The 20,748-nt window shown below is 41.4% G+C and overlaps 1 protein-coding gene across 5 annotated transcripts in view; it reads left to right on the top strand.

Annotated features, from left to right (window-relative positions):
• Positions 1-20,748, top strand: part of LOC306942510 (ankyrin repeat and SAM domain-containing protein 1A) — a gene marked incomplete at its 3' end in the record, with an annotated part of 115,021 nt that overhangs the window by 1,196 nt on the left and 93,077 nt on the right. The window lies entirely within an intron of this gene.

The following is a 20,748-nucleotide window of genomic DNA, read 5'->3' as shown; positions in this document are numbered from 1 at the left end:
CCCAGTCCACAGACAGGCCAGGCCAGGCCAGGCCACAGACACCCCCCCATGTGACCCAACTTACACTGTGAAATCCTCAAATGCTAATGTAACTGAGAGGGAAGTGTACAAAACAAATGTCCATTTTGGTTCCATTTGTACACTCTCAGAGTTACACACCATGTAAGGTTCCATCTTGGACCGCTGGGTGGTCCCCTGACCCAATGTTGAGAACCCTGCTAATCACAAGGACACCAAAATTGATTGATTGAATACTTTATTAGTCAGAAATGTAAACGGCACGTGGTACAGTCAGAACATTATGGCTAAAAGGATAACACAAAAAAGTCCTGGGTGGGACTTGTTGTTTCCATTGTGGTCCTATGTATTCAATTCATCAACATGGCATATATAATCGTAAGTAACAACCACACAGTCCGTTATCTTAGTTTAGTATTTATTTTAGCGAAAGGTCAAGATATTTCAGACTGCTCTCATGTATATTAGTTTAGTTAGACCCCCCCCCCCTCGACCCCCAGGACTCTTTGAGAGGGGGCTCATTGTTTACCTGGTATCCTACATGACATGTACATAATAATAATGACTTAGTTATTATCAGAGTATTGCAGAATTCTGATAGTATATTGTTTTTTTGACTGATGCTAGGTTCTTGGTTTACCTGTGATCCTATAGTTTACTGAGGCACTACACTACACTGTCTTCCTGCATTTTATGTAGGTGTTACCCTGCTCATTGTAAATTGCTCTTGATAAAAACGGCTCCTAAATGCCTAAATATAAGAAACTATTTCAGAAAATTGGTTTCACTCCACTGTTTTCTCCCCACCTACAGTATGACAGTTGCTAAATGGGGGTTTGCCTCTTTGTCCGGTGGTCCCCGATAGACTAATTCAATCAGACCTGATCAATGGCATCTGACCTGAGTGACTGAAGATGTCTATCTCAGTTTTGAACTAGACAAGCCGTCACACTTGGTAATACTTAACCACTTTCAACAGGGTATTATGTCTTCATTATTACGCAAAATCCTAAAACATGAAAAAAGAAATGACAGATCTACTTTTGCATAAGACGTGACAATGTGGTATGGTATTTTTGGCCTTTTTGGAACAGGGATTAAGTGTTTGGTTTAGAATAATATACTGTAAGCCATGACTCTTACCATTCAATGAGATTTTGGCTTGGGGGTGTAATTTAGTATAACTCGACTGCGTCTCAGGTCCTTAAATTAAACCCTGCATCCTGTGCCCTAGCATTGCTCCATTTCCTTATGTAAAGAAAGGACAGCAGTAGTTCTCAAAGTGCGGACCGGGGACGCCCAGGGGTCCCTGGGGGGGTTCCAGGGGATCCCTGATTAGGAACCAAATGGAAATGGACCCTTATGGGACTGTAACTCTGAGAGTGTACAAATGGACGGGTCCATAATCTGGTTCCATGTGTAGCACACTCTCTGAGTTATCGTGGTCTGTGGTCTAATCACATAACCTTGTAAGCAATAGAGGAGCTAGCCTAGGACAGAGCAGAATAAGGCCCTCAGATGCAGCATCCAATGGCTTTTTATTCTGTGCAGGAGATGATGAAGCGTTGGTGGTACAGTACATAAGGCCTACAGTGGGCCTACAGTAGGCCTACCGTACAGCCGTAGCATTGTGAACATCACTGCAGCCACTGTGAGCAGAGCAGGAGAGTGTCTTCTTGTCTTGGGTGCTATAAGTCTCTTGAGGAAGGGAGTGTTTGTTCGGTGCAGTTTAACCCACAAATAAAATGCCAGGCAACGCTTCGAATGTATTATAGATGACTTGAAGGCATTTTAGCATCCACTGATGTCTCCATTCATGTGTGAGGATGTTCCACTTCGTTTCTAGGACACCTTCTGCCGTATTCATTCTAAGATTCGTGAATTTGGGTTAAACTGCACAGGCGGGGTTCTGCCTGGTGAAGCTCAAATCCATGTCAGCTAATGGGTATTGGCAGATATTGAACTTGAACACGATTGGCCGGCTCTGTTTCTTCTATCTTATCTTATAAAGTGGAAAATAACTATATTGTGCACTATGATTTGATTTTGATGACTCACATGGACTCAAAGAAAGTGACTTGTCATCTTTGTTTATTTACAAACACAAACACATCTTTTTACCCAGGACATCAGTTAAAATCTTTGTCCTCGAAAAAACTAAATAATAATAATATTACTTTATTTTGCCTAAAAACTGTTGGATGATAAAAGTCTTTGGGAATTTGTAGTGATCACAGTGTTTCTGACTACAGATAATTATTCACTGTTTGTGGACAAGCACCCCCTTTTAGACCTTTTCCTTGCATAGTGTCTGCATAGCATTTTAGATGCTAGAATTGCTGCATCTTATGGAAAGCGGTTGCTTAGTCAAATCTGCAGTGTTATTAATGTAACTGTTTGTAACTCTGCAACTCTGAGTTAAATGTTATGACGGAATATCAAGTGACACATCATGGAGGAAATGCTTGAATGACTTCTTTCAGCCTTTCCAGAAAAAAGTGGTATGAAGCCAAACTTGTGTTAGTGCTTGACCTTTAACTCACATTGACTACACTGGACCCAAAGTTATGGCGCTGGGCCCTTGTAGAGCATCTACAACGATCTTCCCCCTCCATAACAAATGTTTAGTTAACCACATGAACCTAGTGTCCATATTCTCTGCAATACAATAATACGGTGAAAATAGCCCATCTACAAGCTCACAATGTGCCACGATTCTCGCAAACTTGTAGATCAGCTATTTTCAAAGATTTTGGTTTAGACTCCTGGGGGATACCGGTCAACAAAGTCTATTGGGTTTAGTGGTGTGGTTAAGGGCTGTGCTATACTATTACCACAACCGTAACTATAACCATAAAGCATCCACATTGTTGAACCGTCGATAAAGTTGTGTAAACATTAACAAACATGTTGAACGTGGCCGACTCCCTGTAAAATCAAGTGGATTCTGATTGGCAGCCAATAGTGTTTGTACCGTCCGTCAAAACGTTCTGAAAGTAATCCCAATGAAATCATTCACCACTGCCTGTCGTTGTCATTATAATGTAGTTGTGGTGTGTAGACTCTTGAGTTGTTAAAAACAATGTGTTTTTATAATGTATAGTAGTCGTTACAGTTATGGTTCTTGGCAGCCTGGTAAACTATTGTCTGCTAATCACCAGGATGATCTACCGGCCGGGTCAATGTCATTATTCCGACGGCGGGTTGGTTCTAACCTTGTCCCTAACCCTAACCGCACGCAAAGCCACGTTGTCGGACTAATACGTCGGAATTACAAGCAGATCCCTGATTTACCAGGCTAGGTTCTTGGTGGTGTGGAGAGCGGTTTAACATTTATAGCCTCTCTAGACTTGTTAAGTTGTAGACTGGCCCAGAGTTGGCTCTGTTCCTGGGTCACCTTTTTACTGTCTTCACCAAATCCCATTGCCAAAAATAGCCAATGTTGATCCAGAATATGGATGCTGGGGTTCAAGTGTGTCAATCATTTGACAGTAGAGCTGTATACCAGGACCCGGGGGAACAGTGTAAGGCCGTAGGATAATTGATCATAGTGAAAGAAGAAGTCATGTTGGCTAACAAAGGGCTTTAGTCTAGGCTTCATACAAGTTATTATTATTATTTTCTTCTTCTTTTATTTTCTCCTCGGTGTGGCACATTTGATTGATCCTGTTGCTTTGTTGTACATATGCACATGCCACATGGACTCTGCTGTTTTTGGTTAGAGCTTTATGATTTAATTTTGACCATTAAAAAAAAAGCATGTCTACAAGCACAAAATACGTCACAGAAGTTACAGTGAGATGCCCAAAATAGGTCTGCCAGGTTCAAAGTGGTTAAATGGGACCTTGCTTGGCTAGAGGACATTGAACAGTCTGTTGTTGTTGTTGTTGTTGTTGTTATTATGGGCCTTCTACACTCAGGTTGTGTAGTTTGGACCATTGGTTCTAAAAGTGGGGTTCAGGGACCACTAGGGGTCCTTGAGGGGGGGTTCCAGGGAGTCTCTAACAAAAGTAGTTACATAGCGTCACAATCATTTTAACCACCACTTTATCCATTTACACGTTGGCTATTCAAAAATAGCAGATCTACAAGCTTGCAGCGTGTCACTTTGTGCTGCGCTGTGAGCTTGTATAGCTCGTACAGCTTGATTTTGTGACACTTCTGGTGCCGCCAGAACTTTTCAGAATAAAGGCGCTAGAATGCCAAGCAGATGAGGTAGATTTTACTCTGAAAACCCCTGCCTTCCATTTCCACCCAAAGGTCGTTGCCACGGGCTTAGACACTGGTGTGTGTCCATGAAGGATAGTTGTGTTTAACACGGCTGTGCCTGTAGGAAGGATAAAACGTGGTTGTACGTTTTCGGTAGCGGGGACCCTATTGCATGTGTTAACAGAGTGTCATAAGCCACAAGTTGCTGTTCCTTCCTACACTGTCCCTACAATGCTGGCTGGTGGTAGTGCTGCCAACAAATATTCCATATTCGAATGAATATTCAAATGTAAAAAATAAAATATTTTAAATTAAGATTCGAATTTAAAAAATAACAATAAAATTGCTGTGTGAGTTCTGGCGAGACTCTGTGCCACGTAAACTAAAACATTATACAAACATTTGGCTATTAAGATAATTATGAATCATTCATTTGATCTCGCAAGACTCAAGAGTGCATTTCTCAGCACCAACCGCGGCCCATACAGGACCGGACCATATAGATAAAGAAAGAGAAAGTTTTACAGCATATTATTCTGCAATATTCATATCATATTCATATTAAAATCATATACATTCGACATTCAAAATCATTCGAAAATTGTTCGAATACATGTGGTGTTTTAAAAGGAATATTCGAATATCATTTTTGGCCAATTCTGGCAGCACTAGCTGGTGGCCACATTTAGTGAAATGGATTTGGATGTCAGTCCTATGCTCCCTGTGGGAGGCCTAGCACCAGCCAGCTTTGTTGTATCTGAGAAGACATGTCATTGCTGCTGGGTAGAAACCTCTTATCTCCATATTTCAACGTTGCATGTATTGGTTTTCATAAACCAGTATGCCCTAAAACGGTGGCCTACTCTGTTATAAGAGTGTCGCACAGAAGGAGGGGGGCAGTGAGTGTCTCACAGAAGGAGGGGGGCAGTGAGTGTCTCACAGAAGGAGGGGGGCAGTGAGTGTCTCACAGAAGGAGGGGGGCAGTGAGTGTCACAGAAGGAGGGGGGCAGTGAGTGTCTCACAGAAGGAGGGGGGCAGTGAGTGTCTCAGGAGGTAGAGTGGCAGCTTGGGAAACGGAAGGTTCCCAGTTCGATCCATGGCTGCTCCCCCAGAGTTGCTGTGTGAAGTGTCCTTGAGCAAGACACTGACTGAAACACAAATATCTCCCGATGGGCAGGTTGGTGGTGTCCGTCTTGCATGGTTTTCTCTGATAGATGGATAGATAGATAGATAGATAGATGCACTAACTAATATAAATGCTCTATTTACCATTTTGTCTCTGTTGTCACCCGACAGTCCAAACACCAAAACTGTTACTTTTCACTAATTCCAAAGCATGAAAAGTTGATCTACAAGCTCAAAGCACGCCATGTTTTGAGCTGCATTTCAAGCTTGTGGATCTGCTACTTTTGATGCTTTTGTGTTATGCGATGATTTAAAAGTTGTGAAAAAGCGCCTCACAAATACTAATAAAAAAGGAAGGGTTTTGGACATACAAGGTGTCTAAACCAGCAGCGACAAGTGTTGCTGCAGGTGATGCATGCGTGTGTGCGTGCATTACTCACAGCCCAGACTGTACCAGTCGGTGTACTCAAGGTAATTGCATTAAAAGCCTCCTAATCGCAAATCCAATTGTGTGGATGTCATGCAGTCATGCCTGGCTCCATCTACTCTCACTCACACAGATCTGTGGGCCCATTGTATCATGCACCCTGACTGGGCTGATCAATGTCTGGCTAACAGTGGCACGGGAAAATTATTGGCTAGCTTTCTGCTCGCATAAATTAATTAACTGTGTGTGCGTGCATGCGTGCGCATGATAGACTTTAGTTTGAACAGCTTGATTGTCCTACGCTGTCCAACTCTGCTTTTGTCTTTAGACACCTGAACCACATGAGTAGTAGGTTCAATGTAAGGCCTACTAAGTAGGCCTTACAATGTAAGGCTTACATTGATTATCTTAGCATATTCTATTGCTTACTTTTTCTGTTAATTGAATAAATCAAGACACACTTTATATATTGTTACTTTTTTATATCGATGAATCAATCAATGCAAAACAGTTCTAATGGATTATTTTATCATCGTTTAATTCAGTCTGATTAACCACTGATACTTTGTTCTACAATGGTATCACGCAAAAACAAACAAACAAAACAAAAAATAATACCAGAACTACAAACTCACAATGTGTTGTGATGTGGCATACTTAGTTTGAGTTTGTAGATCTGCTATTTTCTGCATTTTTGCTACTTTAAAAAAACGATTTCCTTTTTATATAATCGATGAAATGGGTTAGTTTGATTCAATTGTTGCACCGCTACACCTAGGCTTTCAGAACATGTTGCAGTGTTATTGACCACAGAGGAGCCCATGGCTTGTTGTTGTTATAGGATGTGACATTTACTTTAGCGTGTATAATTAAAATGTCAATAAGTGTAAAAGGCCTCCATCACTTTGAATTAGCACAGCAGCTAAAGCATGACGCTACTGCATTGATGTGGTGTGTTTATTCTTTTTTTACACTGTGGCTAGCTTGTTAGCATAATGGAACATAACAGCTGCACATAACAATCTACACATTTCTAGACCTTTTTAACATCCAACTTTGCCAAATTGTCAAATATTACCTAAGAAAGAGGCAAACAAAATGTAATGTCTCAACTCCTACAATACCAAGTGCTTGTCAGGGTAGAGGTTCCCCAGGTCAAACATGATAGTTTTGACCGGGGGTCGCGGAGAACCCCTGGCCTAGACTAACATATAAACACACTCTGTCTGTCTGTCTGTCTGTCTGTCTGAGCTAATCTCACAAACCCATCAATGCCAAATGTCGGATGTACTCACTGTACACACTACACACACTGCCAATAGCCCCCCCTCTGTCTGTCTGTCTGTCTGTCTGTCTGTCTGTCTGTCTGTCTGTCTGTCTGTCTGTCTGTCTGTCTGTCTGTCTCTCTCTCTCTCTCTCTCTCTCTCTCTCTTCAACACGCACCCAATGACTATAAGCTACAGGCCTATAATCCTATAGGCCTGTAACTTGATTATTATTTCCACAAGCTAAAATGTTTTCATTGCCCTTGATGTTTTTTGGAATTTGTTTGTGAGGACTCCTGCAGTGATTATTGCAGGTTATTACTACATATCTGTTACTTTACCCTCTTGTAATAAAGGGTCCATGAACTCCCAAGTTAGCCTATAGCAGGTGTTCTCCACCTTTTGCATTGCAGATGCCCATTTGGTTCCATTTGTACACTCAGAGTTACAGACCTGTAAGGGTCCATTTGTACACTCAGAGTTACAGACCTGTAAGGGTCCATTTGTACACTCAGAGTTACAGACCTGTAAGGGCCCATTTGGTTCCATTTGTACACTCAGAGTTACAGACCTGTAAGGGTCCATTTGGTTCCATTTGTACACTCAGAGTTACAGACCCGTAAGAGTCCATTTGGACCCCTGGTGGTCCCCATACTCACCGTCAAGCACCAGTGTCCTAAACCTAAACACTCTACACAACATAAAATAAGGCTGTAGGATATTAGCTTTGTCAGTATTGCAGTAGTAATTAGCACTTAGGCTAGTAGTGAGTATAAAGGCTATGCAGTCTGCAGAAAAGGCTTGTTTACATTCCAGGCCAAACAGCAGACTATAATACAGCTGTGGAGATTAGTCATCTAACTCTAATCACTGCCATTATGGTTTGTGTGTGTGTGTGTACGTGTGTGTGTGTGTGTGTGTGTGTGTGTGTGTGTGTGTACGCGCGTATGATATAATAGGAAGGTGTGTGTGTGTACACGCACGTGCGCAATAGGAAGGTGTATGTGCAGTGGATTGGATTCTTGCTGTTCCTCCAGTGGAATGGAGAGCATGTCTGTACTTGTGGTGTTGTTCTAAGCAGGCTGTATGTAGCACACTGTAGGGTTAGAGGGTGCTGCTGGTATGTTGAGCGGAATGTCTGCTTTCCCAGTCTCTCTGGTTACCATGGGACACTGACCCCCACAGGGTACGGGCCGACTGTCACTGACCCCCTCGTGTTTTACTAACACTGAAGCCTAGGGCTCCACAATTAAGCACATTTAATTAGGGGTGGGGGCCGCGGTGGGCGATATGGTGATAAATATCGTTGAGACGATATTCTCAATATCTCTTTTCAGAGATATTGTGTATATTGTGATACAATGAATGCACATTCTATGATTTACAGTTCTATACCTTAATTTATGCTTCTGTAAAACGACGGTTTCATTCACCAAGTATTTTAGGTGAACACCTTTATTATATTTATAATTCTAGTCGTGATCACGATTTGAGCTATCTACAATTATATATATATATGAACATTGTCTGATTATTTACATCTATTGATGTAAATTTTAACCACTTTTTAGCCATTATTTTATACTTTGGCTGTCAGAGCAGAGTGGGAGGAGAACAGCAGAATTACCTCAAATGTTTCAAATTGCCCGTCATTCATATTTATTCCCTAAGGAAATACGGACCAATGTGCGTCCTATATCAGTTCATTAGGGACACGATTAGCTTTTTTGGAGACTGCTCTACACTGCTGAGGGTTTCTGTTTTTAGCCACGATTGCGTCATTGTAGTAACAACTAACAATATATGTAGGCTATCTGTTGTTTTAAAACTTTTAACCCGCCAGCCAGGCAGCCACTGAGCCACGCCACCACCTATGCACACCACCCCTCCCCCACACCTTTTTCATTTTCTGGAAGATTCTTCGTACCACCAGAGGAGGTCCCACAAGTTGAGAATCAGTGTATTACGCCTACCGGTATATATTGTACATATAGTGAACATTGTTTACTCAAATGTTTTGGAGGTCCCTGGAACAAAAGATTTTGAGATGGCGGGTCCATGGCCAATATACAGTATATAAACATGTGTATGTAGTTTAGGATTTGGAAGAATAATCAATGGTTGTTTACAGCCTTCTTCATGGCTTTTTACCAGGGACCGGTGCCCCATGACATCTTTTCTGGAGGTCTACATTGGAAGTGCTTCTCGCTTGCACTTCCTGCCCAGGTTGTCCAAACACAGCCGGCAGCTGTGTGTGGGGGTGTGTGTGTGTGTGCGCGGCTATGTGTGTGTGTGTGTGCGCGAGCGTGTCCATCCGGGGCCAGGGTTAAGACCAGTCCACATGGCGCGCAACCATCACATCCACTGAGGACGTGATGGGGGCCGGGGTTAAGACCAGTCCACATGGCGCGCAACCATCACATCCACTGAGGGGGAATTAAGTCAGGAATGCGTAGCTTTCTGGAAAGACGTTCCGGACTCCGTACGAGGCTTAAGCCTCCCGTTCATTCATACTATAAAATTGCAGATCTACAAGCTCAAAGTGCGTCACATCTGCGACACACTTTGAGCTTGTAGATCTGCTATTTTACGTGCGTAACACCATTGTGTGTGGGGGGGGGCATAAATCAGACTTTTTAGCCAGATGAGAGGTCGTCTCGTCTCGTCTCTCACAGTCCACAGCCGTCTCCTTTTGTCCATGCTTGACAAAGCATAGAATGGGATGATGGCTTTTCACATTCACATCAAGTCCCCCCAAGCTGCATTCTTGCTGCTTTTCAAATGCTTTTTTTCCTTAAAAAAAAAGAAAAAAGGGAAATTGAGTTGTCAGTAGTTGTATGAAAGAGGACCACCTATTTGGAAGAACTGATTTTAACATACTACTGTCCCTCCCTCTACATAGTTTAGGAGGACGACTTTTAGTTCCTGGTCAACGTTTGTCAGGCCAAGGACCCCTTAGCTGAGAGAGAGATGAAGCAGAGACCCCCATTACATATTGCATACAATTGTGATTGTTTTTCATAGATGCCATAGATAGCTTCGTAGACTTGTGTGACAACACTATCATCATCATCTGTGTTGTGTGAGCTTGTAGATGTGCTTTATTTGGAATAGAGATACGAGGGATCAAGTGGTTAATGTAAAAAACTTTTATACATGAGTTACTACCCCCCAGGTAGTAACTCTGCGGACCCCCTAGAGGGCTTAGACGTTATGCTACGTGGTCCTGTAGTTCAGATCGATGATTTAAACATAAATAGTTCAGATGTCAAATATCTAAGTCTGCTATTTTATTTGAGTTTGTATGTGTTTGCTCTGTGTTTTTTATGTTATTAGGTTAGTTCATAGGTTCATTGAAATACAAATAAAATTAACAGAAGAGCTTAGTTTTTAAACACGTGCTGAAAGAGGTCCTAGAAACACCTTTTAATTGTATTGACAGCAATAACATGTGCTCTCTAATAATTTACACTTGTGTATCTCAAGTATCATTTGAGATTGCTCGATGAGCACCATTCCTCTGAAGTGAGTAAGTGACCCTTCCCTCTTTCAAGACGTATGCAGTGCTTCCTCCTTCAAGCGTGGCCGGCTTGTCCAGCCTGTGTAATGTTGAGTGCCAAGGTGTGACGTGTTACTAATCACCCTGAGTCACTGACAGAGAGTGAAGGAACGATGACGGTCCTCTCAGCTGGGAGTCTGTCACTCTGCGTTCCTAAGATGTGTCACTGTCATTACAGTCATTACATTCTGTCCTTTTTTGGGTTGTCCTTAAACGCACGCACACAGCCACAAAGTCATACATAATATAATATAATATAATAATAACACAATTTCTCACAATGTCTATTTCCCATATTATTCTACTGTACTTGTGGGGCCTCTCTACAGTGAGTGTGTCACAGTCCGTTCCTAATGTCTGTCACTGTCATTACATTATGTCCTTTCGGTTTTAATGTTTAGTGGTTCTCGAACCTTTTCATGTCCAGGACCCCCAAAGTGATATGCATTTGGCTGTGGACACCCATCTATAAATATGTTGTGCCAGGACCCCCCGGAAGCAAATATTCCAAGTTAAACATGTTCACTTTAAAAAGTTCATAGTGCGGAACAAAGTGACACGCTATGAGCTTCTATATCTGCTTCCATATTTTTGCTGGGGACCCCCTGGTACATGCGACTTGCGGTAAGCTTGTAGATTGGCTAGTTCTAAGTATAACATTTATTACATATAGCCTATTTTGGCCATGGATCATTCATCATGATCTATTTTGATTATTGGTAAAAGATGTATTGTCAGTAATTTCTTTGTATATTAGTTAGCTGTCATGTCTGCACCTGTTTATATAGCGTAGAAGGCAAACAAAAATGTAAATTTCTATTTATGTTCCGTAGCCCGATGCCGAGACCACAAATAAACACCTATTTGAATGTATTCTTTTCCTCCTGAGCTTTCAGAGACGTTGGCTGTTCCAGCTGAGGGGCTTGCTGCAGGGGCTGATGGGAAATGTAACACCCCTGCGTTTGCATTCCCGGAGTGGTTTTCATCTGAGATGTGATGTGCTGAACGTTTATAAGCCAGGCGACATTTACAACCGTGTTTACTTTGTATAGACGGAGAGGAAGAAGACAACATGCCTCTCTTCACTCTCCTCCCCTTTGACCCGTGATGGATTCCACAGATGTGTGTGTGTGTGTGTGTGTGTGTGTGTGTGTGTGTGTGTGTGTGTGTGTGTGTGTGTGTGTGTGTGTGTGTGTGTGTGTGTGTGTGTGTGTGTGTGTGTGTGTGTGTGTGTGTGTGTGTGTGTGTGTGTGTGTGTGTGTGTGTGTGTGTGTGTGTGTGTGTGTGTGTGTGTGTGTGTGTGTGCCCACAGATGTGGTAGAATGCAAGAAATGGACGTTACTTGTGATGACTGATTTCCCTGGTCCTCGCAAGAGAATTTGTTGTTTTATGGTTAACATCATTGGTCAAGTTTATGGTTTACAATTGAGAATACATTGAGGTTAGAGGTTTGGTTTGGGGGTGGTTGAGGTTTAGAGTTTTGTTTCTCTTCCTCATTATTTTATACCCAATGTCACACATTGAAACCTAGCAGAATGACAGACGCTGTGACAAACAGTGTCCTCCTCCTAAACAATCACCCTGACCTGAGTTGCCTTCATCCATCCATCATTATGTAGTTGTTGAAATGTTTTGCTTTCATGCTGTGTGCTTTATTAGTCCGAATTGTAAACTGCAAGGTGGTACAGTAAAACACCTGAGCTAAAATGATAACACAAAAAAGTCATGAGGACTTGTCTCTTGTGGTCCTCCTATGTATTCAATTCATCAACAAAGCATATGGACTATTAATGCATGCCATCAAATGGATATATTTACAGAGAAAAAGGAATAGTGGCGGCCGTGTATGTGTCTAGCACATCGCTTTGTGCTGTGCTATGAGCTTGTAGATCTGCATTTTTTCTTAATTTTGAAAAGTTGTGGTTTGCTTCTGGGGATCCCTAGAACAACATATCTTTAGATGGAGATCGGCTTGACATGAAGACGTTTGAGTCAGTTAGGTCAGGAGAATGGAGATTGTTGGTAGTTGAACGAAGGGAATAAAAGCCATGCTGTGCTCATTAGACATGTTGGTATGTAATTGAATGAAACAGTGAGTTAGTTTGCATCTTGCTCCAGAAGAAGGATAGAACAGCAAACTGATGTTGACAGCACGACTAGCAGCCATTAGTTCCACTTAACACTGGCTGGTTATTGCTGTGGTGGTTGAACTGGGTTTAAACCAACAGACAGACAGACAGACAGACAAACACTCCCAATGAATCTGGTTATTGCTGTGGTGGTTGAACTGGGTTTAAACCAACAGACAGACAGACAGACAAACACTCCCAATGAATCTGGTTATTGCTGTGGTGGTTGAACTGGGTTTAAACCAACAGACAGACAGACAGACAGACAGACAGACACTCCCAATGAATCTTATTGCTGTGGTGGTTGAACTGGGTTTAAACCAACAGACAGACAGACAAACACTCCCAATGAATCTGGTTATTGCTGTGGTGGTTGAACTGGGTTTAAACCAACAGACAGACAGACACTCCCAATGAATCTGGTTATTGCTGTGGTGGTTGAACTGGGTTTAAACCAACAGACAGACAGACAGACAGACAGACAAACACTCCCAATGAATCTGGTTATTGCTGTGGTGGTTGAACTGGGTTTAAACCAACAGACAGACAGACACTCCCAATGAATCTGGTTATTGCTGTGGTGGTTGAACTGGGTTTAAACCAACAGACAGACAGACAGACAGACAAACACTCCCAATGAATCTTGGTGGGGGGTGAGGATTGTTTGCTTGACCTCTGTTTCACCCCATGAGGTCGGAAGTAGGGCGTTCAACATAGGAATGGCATCCAGTGGTGTAAACTAACCAACTAAGTACACTTTTACTCAAGTACTTTAGACTTTTGAGGATTTTCTTTATGTTTCCAATTCTTAATACGTATTACTTCTAATCCACAACATCTTAAATGCATTTTTTTTTTTACTTTGAAAACTTTAGTTACTAGTTACTTTGTAGATTTGGATTATTATTACAAATTGCACAATGCAAAACATACATTAACCAATGCAATAACCACTTATTAAGCCCATATTCTTCAGCTATTTGAAAATAGCCGATCTACAGCTTGTAGATCTGCTATTTTCAAAATAATTTTTATACATTTTATACCCTTGAAAACTTTCTACGTTGCAGTATTGATACTTTTACTTGATGTCAGTACTGTTTCCCACCACTGAACACATTGCAACTTGTAGAGGCTATTTCCGGGACACCTAGGCCTGTCACAATTGTTTACAAAAAAAAATCACTCACTCACAATTATTTTAGATAATCACACTATTGTTTGCATAATCATCATTTTCCATCTGGAAACATTTTCATATCACATTTTCAAAAATAGTCACGACATATTGAGGCTGTAGATCAGCTTTTTGCCACTATTAATGTATAAAGCTATTGGCTAATAAATTAATTATATACGTATGTCATATGTACCCTGTGCAACTTTTGTTTTTGTAGCCTAAAAGCCAAACGGAAACATGTTGTATTCGTAGTGTTCAATGTTCAATGTTCACCGAAGCACCATTACATTGTTCATCACAATGATTTGAGTGACAATGAATGGTTAAGTAAAATGTCATCATCATGACAACCCTGTGTATGATCTTATCACTCCAATTAGTTGATTAGAAAGAAACATCTATGAATGTTTTTTGTTGCTTGTTGACGCACACACTTCCAAAAGATTTGATTAACAGAAAGATATACCGGTAAGCACAATTTGGGGAAGATGAGTCTGATGGGAAATTTTTGCTTTTCTGTGAGTCATCATATTGTGTGTTTTATTTTATGAGGCAGCAGTAAAGCCCAGAGACGCCTCTCTGTGTGTGTGTGTGTGTGTGTGTGTGTGTGTGTGTGTGTGTGTGTGTGTGTGTGTGTGTGTGTGTGTGTGTGTGTGTGTGTGTGTGTGTGTGTGTGTGTGTGTGTGTGTGTGTGCGTGTGTGCGTGTGCGTGCGTGCGTGCGTGCGTGCGTGCGTGCGTGCCCACTTTGCAGGCCAGACCCCATGGTCTCTTTAATGAGCTGGACACAGGCGTTTGTCTTCCACAAGCCCCAGGGGCTGGCGTCTCCTATGTCCCGCACACACACACAGGGCTGGCGTCTCCTATGTCTCGCACACACACACATCAAACGTGTACTTGGAGACAGAGTAAAGAACTTGTCTCATTATCTTGCAAACACATGTATGCATGCGTACACGCACGCGCACACACACACACACAGGTTAACTTTTAGCCTGGGCTCTTTTCACAATGTGCACTTGTCTTGGCTTTTGAATTAACCACTTAATGTTTTTTTCTGGGTTTTTTTACCTTTCTTACAACTCTCTAAAAAAAATAGAACAAATCTATGTTAGCCTCTGCTGAACTATTGCTACTGCCATTTAGCTATGTATGCGTTAATTTAATTTGCACATTTCTTAAATGTATACAATTGTTTTTCTCACTCAACAGTAAACAAACCAACATACAGTATACATGTATGCAGGGTATCTGAACTTTGCTAAATTGTCAATTTAAGGACTTTTAAGACCTCTAAAATGAAAAACGAATAAATAAGGTAATGAACAAACCATACTATAAAATGTGTCAAACATTCGCTAAATTGTCAAATATTACCTAATAAACGTGGAAGAATTTGTGAAAATAGACAATCTACAAGCTCACAAATGCCTCACTTTGTGAGCTTTTAGATCTGCTATTTATTTTCCGCATAAAAATGTAATGCCTCAACTGCTACTATTCCAAGTGCTGGTCAGGTTGTGTAACCTGACTCCGCCAGATGGTGGCAGTAGCCTAGGAGTGAACTCAATACTGCTGCAATCTTATTTTGGGGGGGTTGTTGTGATTTGGGTGACCATCTATAAGGCCTCTAGAAGTCTCCATCTAAACCTTGGGGTGGCACCCTGGGCAAGACCTACGCTGAAAAGACTATCATCGGAAGTTGCGGGATTTTAGCGGAAGTATCTCCCAAGGAAATGACGTTGATGCTTTACAAATCAGTTTACATTCTCTGCGAATGAAACAAGTGTTGTGATTGGTCGGGAAAATATCGTATCCGGGGGAAATACATCTGATGGATGTTCCGGAGGATACGTCCGCCGATAGCTTCTTTGCCTTACGTTGTGACCAGGCTCTTCTTTTCGCAGAAAAGTAAGCCTGGGATCGAGGCTATTGGGGTGGTGGGTGAGGATCTGTTGAGTCGCAGTCGCAGAGAACATATGCATATATCTTCTGAAGTGTATTACACACACACAGATAAATATATACAGTAATACAGTGCATGACAGAAAAGATAAGAACAGAATGAGCAGGAACAAGCATGCATCTCATATATTGGACATACAGTCAGTCCCTCCGATACAGTAGTGGAGAATCATCATGTCATGGTTATCAATATGCTCATGCTGATAAATGTTTTGAGTCGGGCAGCTGTGGCCATATTTCATAACAGTCCCCTTGTTGTCATGGCCTGAAAAGTTTGGGAACCTTTCAGAGTTGACCAGCTTTTTCTATTTAAAAGAAAAGTCAACATAAAAATGTTAAAGGTGCTCAGAACAGGAAAGCCGGTGTTAACAAAGAGTGCTGAATGTTACTTTGGTTAAGTTTAGTGCCAGTTTCCTTTTGCTGACAACTTGTTGTGGTGTGAATTGACATTGTCTTGCATTTTCTATCGTTTGGTGATTTGCTGACAACACTTTGACAGAACATGTTTTCTAGTGTCCAAGCTGACCCGAAGTGGACGGTCAGCAATAAGCATGACTGAAAATAATCCAATGACCAATGCTCCACTTTTATGTTGGTTTCAAGACTCGCACCCTGCATAGTTTGTAAATCCATTAATTTTGCACAATGTGCACAAAAGGAAAGTCTCGGTTCCACAGCAATGTACATCCAGCTAAACTTTAGCTGCTAAAGCGTGGTTTATACACTTTGTTGTACGATGGTGTCGTGCGGCAGGTAAAGCCGACATACAAGACCACAAGCGGTCTGTTAGCCGCAATACACAGCAGTACAAGTTGCATGTCCCCACTCCCCATGTCTCCTCATGTACATAGTATCAGTATGAGTGTCAACGGGCAGACACCTCTTATGTCCATATTTGGAACCTTTTGTGTTTTTCCATAAATCAACGCCCTACTTGATCATACTACAGTCAGTGTCGCGCATGAGCATCGAAAGCAGCAGATCAGAGCAGATATGTTACTTTTGACACTTTTGCATTTGAATCCTGAAAAGCGACAGATTTGGACGTATGAGGTATACCCGGCAGAGATGATATGCACTCTGTGAGTCTGTGGTCAGTGGCACCCTGTCACATGTGCTGAAATGACTGTCATTTAAGTGTCACCTCCGCTTGGCCACAGGGGACATCATGTGTATATAGGGTGTCTCTTTGTCACGCTCTCACACAGGCTGTAGACACTAAGCATGCATTTCGCTGATCCAGAGTTAAGCTGTGTTCAGGAAATACAGTGGTGACCACAGTGGTGACAGTGCAGTGCTACTGTCTGTCAGAAGCAGGAGGAATGGAGGCTTTCATCACCAGTGTATTGATGCTGTACAACACAGAGATACCCCCCCCCCCCCCCCCCCCACACACACACACACACACACACACACACACACGATTACACATGTAATTGTATCGTGGTTTTTGCATTTAACATTGGAATGTTACAGTTTGTATTTCAGTTAACTTTTAGGCTTCATAATCACAAATTGCACAAGGCAGATATGACAAATGGATATACAAAGAAATCACTGTCTGACACATTTCATATTTTTTACAAAATAGCAGAAATAGTTGAAGTGAAGTGTTGTAAGCTTGTAGATCTGCTATTTTTTAAAACAAATTTGGAAATGCATACATTTATTACATTATGATTATGAAGATTGATGATTATGGTAAAATAATTGTGATTATCTCAAATAATTGCGATCATGTAATAATTGTGACAGGCCTACACTCCCCCCACCAACTCCTCCTCCCTATAGAATCTCCTCCAAACTGCAGCTTCATCCTGCTTCCCTCTGGGAAATTAAGGATTAATGCAGCATCCTTTTACAAACACTCATTCTTCAGTCGGCCAGCCCAAATCAGCCCATTGCGTGGTCTCTAAGCTGTGTCTCTGGGCTGTCTGGTACTGAACCCTAATAAGACGATGAAATGGATGGTCACGAAGCACACGGCCCTAAGAAAAATTCCACAACTATTCACACATTTTCATGGGTTGAAAATGAATTAAAAGATTTATGTAAAAAATAATGTCGTCATGAAAAAAACAATCAAAGAAATTCCCTAAATTTGAAAACAAATGTTTGAAGTAGTGAAAATAGCAAATACAAGTGCCACATTGTGAGCTTGTAAAGCTGGTTACACTAGTTTTGGAACCACTGTAGCCAGCTACGTCGCACTGCTGATCATCAGACCGATATGTCATAGTGTAACATGTACAGTAGCACAACGTGAATGTGAAAGCAGTGTTATGTTTATAAATATTTGTGGCACGAAACTCGATGAATGATTGTGATAATAATTTTGGGCATATTACGACAACTAAAAATCATTTGTAGATCAGCTGTTTTCTGTTCATGCTGGGGCTATACTTTGGTATGTAGACCTAGATTTGCAACATGATCCTGGGAGATGGGGTCTGTTCCTCTGTTGATTTGGTTGCTTGTGTATTTGCTGTAAGCCCTTACATAACTGTTTTCCTCTATTTAGGACAGGAAGTTGTGGCTTGACCTATTTTAGTTTTCTTTTATTTTTTTATTTATGTATTTTTATATATATTAGGGAGTTCCTGTTCTCTTCATTACTGCTTAGACTGCATGCTGGAACATTGGATTAGTAGCAGAAGCATGGGAGCTGTTTCAAGCCTGGCCCCTCCAAAACGCATCTATTTACAAGCTCACAACGTGTCCATGTAGATCGGCTAGTCTAACTATTTTAAAATGTTTTTCAAAATAGTAAAACAATCGCAAATAAGTTTAGGGATAAGAGCTAAGGGGTGGCAAGATAGGGCCAGATATCTCTGAAAAGACATTGTATCATCTTGACTATTAAATAGTGATAATGGTGATATCGCCCACACCTAGTGGAAACCTTGTACGTCCAAAACCATTCATTAAAAAGAAAAAAATAAATATATATATATATATATATATATATATACCGGTGTGTGTGTGTGTGTGTGTGTGTGTGTGTGTGTGTGTGTGTGTGTATATATATATATATATATATATATATATATATATATATATATATATATATATATATATATAATCTTTCTTTATAATCTTTCTTTAAAACATTATACAATTTGGAGAATATACAATTTTCTACAGGCTATTTTAATGACTTTTTGGGCGACACTCTGGTATGATACAGTAGGGCATTAACTTTACGAGAAAAGCATACACATTTGAATCACGGGAGGTACAAGATTTGTCCTCCTCATACTCCACTGCTTCCCTTCTAGCATCATGTGAACTCCTGATGTGTTTACGTCTTCATGGCTGTGTGATCCAGCAGTTCTCCTGTAGGAACGTCTTCATGGCTGTGTGATCCAGCAGTTCTCCTGTAGGGTTTACTTACGTCTTCATGGCTGTGTGATCCAGCAGTTCTCCTGGTGTGTTTACGTCTTCATGGCTGTGTGATCCAGCAGTTCTCCTGATGTGTTTACGTCTTCATGGCTGTGTGATCCAGCAGTTCTCCTGATGTGTTTACGTCTTCATGGCTGTGTGATCCAGCAGTTCTCCTGATGTGTTTACGTCTTCATGGCTGTGTGATCCAGCAGTTCTCCTGATGTGTTTACGTCTTCATGGCTGTGATCCGGCAGTTCTCCTGATGTGTTTACGTCTTCATGGCTGTGTGATCCAGCAGTTCTCCTGATGTGTTTACGTCTTCATGGCTGTGTGATCCAGCAGTTCTCCTGATGTGTTTACGTCTTCATGGCTGTGTGATCCAGCAGTTCTCCTGATGTGTTTACGTCTTCATGGCTGTGTGATCCAGCAGTTCTCCTGATGTGTTTACGTCTTCATGGCTGTGTGATCCAGCAGTTCTCCTGATGTGTTTACGTCTTCATGGCTGTGTGATCCAGCAGTTCTCCTGATGTGTTTACGTCTTCATGGCTGTGTGATCCAGCAGTTCTCCTGTAGGAGTGTTTACGTCTTCATGGCTGTGTGATCCAGCAGTTCTCCTGTAGGAACACGCATGGCTTAACCCATTAAGATCTGAGGATTCTACAATTGTCTTTTAAATCCTTAACAGTTTTCTGAAAAAACGTATGTTGCTATATCAGTGGTGCTCAAACCTTTCCATCTCAAAATATTTTGTTCCAGCCCAGGGACCCACAGAAGCACAAAAACAAAACAAAAACACTCAAACAAATTTGAGTTAAAAAGGTTGGCTTTCAAGATGTAAAAATGGCAGACCTACAAGCTCGTACTATGAGCTTGTAGATCTGCTATTCCTGAATAGCCAACCACTGTGCTATATATAGCTCAACGACACACACGCTCCCAGTTTTAATGGGTTAAAGTTTCTACTATGACTTGCTGTATTTTGAAAAGAAGACAATATATATATATATATATATATATATATATATATATATATATATATAATTTTTTTGGTTATTCCAGTGAGTTATAAAATACTTTAAAGGTCAACTGTGTACATTTCAGCCCTATTTGTGTGTGTACTGTAATATCTTTGCTGTCATTTCCATCTATCAGTCACTATATTATAGTGCTGGTGCCAGGTTTCCCTGCAGAAAGACATCCCCCTTCTGGCCGTATTGTGTGGTTTCGTTCCACTGTTTATGTTTTCGTCTATCAGCATAAAGGGAGGCAGCATGTTTAACGGCACACCTTCCCTGTTTGTACACAGGAAGACCAGGAGTCTTTTCTCTCTCTCTGTGTTGTGAGAATGTTTTGAGCAGCTAAGCTGGAGCGTTGTCTTGCATCTGCTCTAAGCCTCTGGCCCCTGGAACACAAATGTATCCAACACAACTATTCCCTCCTAATGTGCTGCTATCACACTCCACTACCTCCTTCTAGCACTTGGAGCTGT

Source organism: Electrona antarctica (assembly GCF_951216825.1).
Source record: "Electrona antarctica genome assembly, chromosome: 2".
In the NCBI taxonomy this organism is placed as follows: domain Eukaryota; kingdom Metazoa; phylum Chordata; class Actinopteri; order Myctophiformes; family Myctophidae; genus Electrona; species Electrona antarctica.
The sequence above is the reverse complement of the archived record's forward strand: the minus strand, read 5'-3'. Positions and strand labels throughout refer to the sequence as shown.